This window comes from Miniopterus schreibersii, assembly GCF_964146895.1.
Source record: "Miniopterus schreibersii genome assembly, chromosome: 2".
NCBI lineage: Eukaryota > Metazoa > Chordata > Mammalia > Chiroptera > Miniopteridae > Miniopterus > Miniopterus schreibersii.
Genome location: NC_138102.1, coordinates 77,529,069 through 77,535,664, shown reverse-complemented (window position 1 = coordinate 77,535,664; position 6,596 = coordinate 77,529,069). Strand labels below are relative to the sequence as shown.

Genomic DNA, 6,596 nt, shown 5'->3' with positions numbered 1-6,596 from the left:
ACACTTTCTTTGAAGAGTCACACCAATTCCTTTGGGCTAGTAACCTCAGCTCCAGCTCCATTAGAACAGTAACCCCCATTTAGCTGAGATAATAAAATTTTTTTCTTGGTTAGTGTCTTTAACACTAGGGAATAAAGAAATGATGAAGTGGATCAAATCTATTGTATTCATATTCCTGTGTTAAGTTCAGGAATAAACTGTGTATATTTGAAGTATAAAATTTAAAAGAAATTCTACATAGTATTTAATTAACCCCCAGGGCTTTTGCACTTGCTACTCTTTTGCCTGAAAATCTCTTACTCTCAAGAGCCTCATGCCTTACTTTACTAAATCCTTCAAGTCTTTACTCAAATATAAACTTATCAATAAAACTACTTTTAATGACTTTAAAAAAATGTTATACTTCACCACTCCACAATCTGCTTTATTTTCTTCACATTAGCCACCATTTGACATACTCTGTATTTTAATTGTTGACTTGTCCTCACTGTTTGTACAACCAGGTACTATTCTAGGTGATGGGGGTATAGTGGTAAACAAAACAGACTTGCTTTTTTTGGGGAAAAATGCATATATGAGTTGCTTGGGGTTGGAATGAACCTATAGGGGTATAGTTGAGTAACAAAAAATAACTGAAAGATCTCAGGCATGATAGAAATGAAGAGTGCAAAATTGTCTAAAAGGATTTTGAGCATTTTAACACAAATTATTTTATTAATCTATATTAAGTTAATAAAAGTTTTCTTGGTGATAAGATTTCTTAACCTTAAAAATATATGCAGGGTTCTGGTCAAGATGGCAGAGTAGGAGGACATTGTACTTACCTCTTCCCATGAGCAAACCAAAATTACAACTAAATTATAGAGCAATCAAGCTGGATAAACATCTGAAAACTAGGTGAGCAGAAGTCCTATAACTAAGGATGTAAAGAAGAAGCCAGGTCGAGACTGATAAGAGGGCTGGAGACACAAAAGGGACTGGCCCCACATCCACCTTGATGACTCTTTGAGACCCTTCCCAACCAACTTACCCACAGCCTGAGGCTCTTTCAGGGGCAGTCAGCTTAGGCTTGCACTGCAGTCTTTCTTAAAAAATTTTGTGAAGAATTTCAGTCAAACTTGGGGGGTGCTGGAGTGTTGTAGGGAGAGGCTGAATTGTGTGGCTTTGGGGTGGAGGTTGGAGGAATAGCTGACATCGTTCCTGTGTTTAGTTCTTCTCTGGCAAGGCTAACTGGGCACCAGCTTTCCTGTGTTGAAACCTCCCTCGACTGATCAAGTCTGAGCCTGCATTAGCCTGGTAAACTCCACTATCTTCATCCTGATGACTCCCTGAGACCCTGCTTTATTTAACTTACCCTATGGCCTGAGGCTTTTTTGGTGGCAACAAAACTGGGCATGCCTTACAGACTTTCATAAAAACACTTGGTCAACTTGGGGAGTTCCAGAGATATACAGAATGAGATTGAATTGTGTGGCTTCAGGGTGATGGCTGCCATTGTTCCTGTGTTGAGCCTTCCCCACACTCAGCCAAACCAGATTCTTCATTAGCATGGTGAACTCCATTAACTCCACCTAACAACTGCCTGAGACCCTGCCTCACACAACTTGGATTTGACCTGAGGCTTTTTATGTGGCTGAGTCTTATAGGCAGCCTGCAGGTGGCAGCAGGTGTCCAAGTACCTTAGGTCTTTTGCTGATCAGCCCCAAGCCCAGTACTGGTGGAAGCTGGCCACAGTTCTCAGCATGGCCCCTCCCATAAGTATCCAGGCCATGAGCATCCAGGCCCAACACAGGCAGTTACCAACTGTGAATCATTTTGTACCTCCTAACAGATAGCTCCGGGAAAGTCACAGCAAGCATATGATATTGACTTGCAGCAGAGTCCCTCCCAAGAGGCCCCAGAACCAACAAACCTGGTGACTGGGTTCAGACCGTAATAGAACACCAGCCAATTAGCTCCACAAGCAACAAACCAAAAGGGAGGTCTCCACAGGCACCAGGCACCAGAGACTGTTGGTGCAAATACCACTCCATAGGGTCAGCCCCAGGACAGCAGCTCATACCCTATAGATGTGGCCAAGTCTTATAGCCAGTATGTCCCACCCCCTAATGTGCCAATAGCAATCAAAGCTCAACTGCAATCCACACAAGAGACACGCCTGGAGCACCAGGTCAGGTGGTCAGGTGATAAGGAAGACTATGCAACTGGACCCCACAGGACACATGCTACATAAAGCCAACCTGCCAAGACTAGTAAATGTAGCATATCTACATAATATATAGAAAAAACACAGAGAAACAGTAAAAATGGGGTAACAAAAAAAAGTCCCAAATGAAAGAACAAAAGAAATTTCCAGCAAAAGACCTAAATGAAATAAAGTTAAGCAAGCTACCAGACAGGGTTCAAAACATTATAAGGATGCTCGAGGAACTTAGTGAGAACATCAACAAAGAGATAGTAAGCATAAAAAAGGACATAGAAGCCATAAAAATGAACCAGTCAGAAATAAAGAATACAATAATTGAAATGAAGAACACATTAGATGGAATCAACAGCAGATCAGATGAAGCATAGGATCGAATCAGTAATTTAGAAGAGAAGGTAGCAGAAATCACCCATTTAGAACAGCAAAAACAGAAAAGAATTTAAAAAGCTGAGGATAGTTTAAGGGACCCCTGGGACAACACTAAGCATAATAACATTCAAATCACAAGGGTACAAAGAAGAAGAGAGAGAACAAGGGGTTGAGAAAATATTTGAAGAAATAATGACTGAAAATTTCCCTAACCTGGTGAAGAAAATAGACAGTCCAGGAAGTGCAGAGAGTCCCAAACAAGATGAGCCCAAAGAGGCCCACACCAATACACATCATAACTAAAATGCCAAAGGTTAAAGACAAAGAGAGAACCTTAAAAGCAACAAGAGAAAAGCAGTTAGTTACTTAAAAAGGAGCACCCGTATGATTGTCAGCTGATTTTTTTAACAGAAACATTTCAGGCAAGAAAGGATTGGCATGAAATATTCTAAGTGATGGAAAGCAAGGACCTACAACCAAGACTACTCTACTCAGCAAAGCTATTATTTAAAATTAAAGGAAAAATAAAGAAAGAGCTTTCCAGACAAGAGAAAGCAAAGGAGTTCAAGACCACCAAACCAATATTACAAGAAATGTTAAAGAGACTTCTTTAAGAAGAAGAAGGGGAAAAAAGGAACATGAATACGAATAATAAATATGTAACAATAACTACTTACCTATTAATAATCACTTTAAGTGTAAATGGCTTAAATGTCCCAATCAAAAGACAGAGTAGCTGAATGGTTAAGAAAACAAGACTCATATATATGCTGTCCACAAGAGACCCAGTTCAGATTAAGACACACACAGACTGAAAGTAAAAGAATAGAAAAAGACTTTTTATGCAAATGCAAACTTTAAAAAAATGCTAAGATAACAATATTTATATAAGAAAAAAAATAGACTTTAAAACCAAGGCTATATGAGACAAAGAAGAACATTACATAATGATAAAGGGATCAATCCAAAAGAGCATATAACTCTTGTAAACATTTGTGCACCCAACATAGCAGCACCTAAATACAGGGTGGGACAAAAGTAAGTTTACAGTTGCTCATATGGAAAATAATACAATAATTAATAAATAATAACATAAGAATAAACTCTGTGTTTGGCATACTCACAACTGTAAGTCTACTTTTGCCCTACCCTGTATATAAAGCAAATATTGATGGACATAAAGAGAGAGATTAGAGCAATACAGTCATAGTAGGAGACTCTAACACCTTATTGACATCAATGAATAGATCTTCCAGATAGAAAATCAAGAAGAAAACAGTGGTCTTAAGTGACACACTAGATCAGATGAATATAATTGATACTATTAGAACATTTCAACCCAAAGCAGCAGAACATACATTCTTTTCATGTGCACATTGAACATTTTCCAGAAGAGACTACCTGTTTTCCAGAAAAACAAGTCTCAATAAATTTAAGAAGACTAAAATCATATCAAACATCTTCTCCAACCACAGTGGTCTGAAACCAGAAAGCAATTACAAGAAGGAACTAGAAAAAGAACAACAAACAAAGCTCAAAGTGTGTAGAAGGAAGGAAATAATAAAATCAGAGCCAAAATAAGTGAAATAGAGTCTAAAAAAAATACAAAAGATCAATAAAACCAAGAGCTTCTTCTTTGAAAAGAGAAACAAGATTGATAAACCCTTAACCAGACTCATGAAGAAAAAAAAGAGAGAAAACACTATAAATAAAATCAGAAATAAAAAAGAAGTGACAGCTGACAGCACATAAATACAAAGAATTTTAAGAAATACTGTGAACAACTATATGCTGACAGATTGGATAATCTGGAAGAAATGGATAAGTCCTAGATACACACAATCTTCCAAGACTGAATCAAGAAGAAACAGAAAATCTGAAAAGACTGATAACTACCAACAAAATTGAATCAGTAATAAAAAAAACTCCCAACAAACAAAAGTCCCAGATGGATGAATGGCTTTGCAGGTGAATTTTACCAAACATTTAAAGAAGAATTAATACCTCTTCTTCTCAAACTATCCCAAAAAATTCAATAGGAGGGAAGACTCCCAAGATCATTTTAGGAGGCCAGCATTACTCTTATTCCAAAAACCAGGCAAAGACATTACAAAAAAATAAGTTATAGGCCAATATTCCTGATGCACAGAGATGCAAAAATCCTCAACAAAATAGCAAACCAAATTCAACAATACATTAAAAAGATAATATGCCATGATTAAGTGGGATTTATTTCTAGGATGCAAGGTTGGTTAATATACACAAGTCTGCTAGCTAGACCCTGGTGCTGCCACTGCTCCACCCCCTCCCACCTAGACCTTTGGTTCGAGTCTATGGATGGTCACTCACTCCACAGGCTCTGCTGTCCACATTGTGGTTGGACTGGACAGATGACACAGGGTCTGGTGGGAAGAGCCACTGCCCTGCCCAAACTAACTGACACAGGCAGAGACAGCTGGAACACAGATTTTATTTTGTACTTTGTTTGGAATCAGACCCAGGCCTACACACTCCAGCCCAAAGAACCCAAGACCCAGCAAATAGGCCCTGACAATGATCAGCCCTGGCCTTGGGTGGGCTCTTGGCACCCACCTGTACCTTCCACCTTGCCATTGGGCAGTGTGCACTGAATGTCACTCTGCTGCAGCTTGTTTGTTCCCAATGAAAGTTTCTGTGATTTAATTTAAAAACAAACAAACATGCCAGACAGCAGCAACAGATGAAAAAAATAAGATTCAAAGAAGCCAAGACACTTGCCTTGCATCATAAAGGAGCAGAGCCAGAACTTACACCCAGATCTGGAGATGACAAGAAAATAGTTACTTGGGATGAAAATACAATCACCCACAGGGCCAAGGTGGCTCCTGCTGAGAGGATGAGCAAGTTCCTAAGGCATTTCACCATTGTTGGGGATGACTACCATGCCTGGAACATCAACTACAAGAAATGAGAGAATAAAGAACAGGAGAAGCTGCTGCCACCAATAATGGCTTTGGCAAGGAAGGCATAACTGCTGACCCATCTGTGGCCCCTGTCTCCACACCTATGGGTCCCCTAGACTTCAGGACCACATTGAGGAAGCTCTTCAGCTCTCAAAGTTTTCAGATCATCATAATTTACCTGATCATTCCGGATGCCCGCCTGGTGCTGCCTGAGCTCATTCTGGACCTGAAGATCATCCAGCCTGATAAGAATAACTATGTCCCCACGGTATTCCATTACAAGAGCATTGTCATCTTGACCTTCTTTATGATGGAGGTTTTCTTTAAAATATTTGTTTTTCATTTGGAGTAGTTCCACCACAAGTTTGAAATCCTAGGCTCCACCATTGTTGTGGTTTCATTCCTCCTCAACACTGTCCTCCTGTTCCCCTCCTATTTGGGAGCATGAGTTTGAAGCTCTTGGCCTGCTTATTCTGCTCTAGCTATGGTAGGTGGCCTGGATCATCAATGGGATAATTATCTTGATTAAGAAATGTTCAGAATAGCAATGGTTAAGGTTAAAAGAGATGAATATACAATTGGCCACCAAGATCTAACACCTTGATTCAGCTGCTCTGAGAAGAAACAAGGAATTGAAAGACACAACAAGCTATTGAGATAGCATGGACTTCTTCGGGAGGTAAACTAGACGCATACCTGCTCCACTCCAAAGAGAAGGCCCTGCCTCACAGGCTTGTGCCTGCAAATGAGAATGACAACTGCCTCTCTTGGGGCCATTTGCAAGACAGGTTTGGTTTAATGTCTTTACTTCCCTCGCATCCACCTTGGATCTGCAGGAACATAGTCTTTTGAAAGGCTCTATCTCTTCCTTGGTGTGACCGATAACTTCCCATTCCATTCCCACCTGCATGTATCACAAATGTATCATAAGCTATTGTCTCATGCAGAACACATTTGCTGGAAAATGTACAATTACTAGTTGTACATGAAATTTAATCTCATAAAAAAGGCATGATAAAAATTATGTGATCATATCAATAAATGCAAAAATGCATTTGACAAAATTCAGCAATCATTCA

General features: G+C 39.4%; 1 pseudogene across 1 annotated transcript; it reads left to right on the top strand.

The window, feature by feature from the left end:
* The first annotated feature begins 5,450 nt into the window (after nucleotides 1-5,450).
* On the top strand, nucleotides 5,451-6,205 carry LOC308553338 (voltage-gated hydrogen channel 1 pseudogene; annotated as a pseudogene). Its single transcript has one exon. The product of its transcript is annotated as a voltage-gated hydrogen channel 1 pseudogene (transcript).
* The last annotated feature ends 391 nt before the right edge of the window (nucleotides 6,206-6,596 follow it).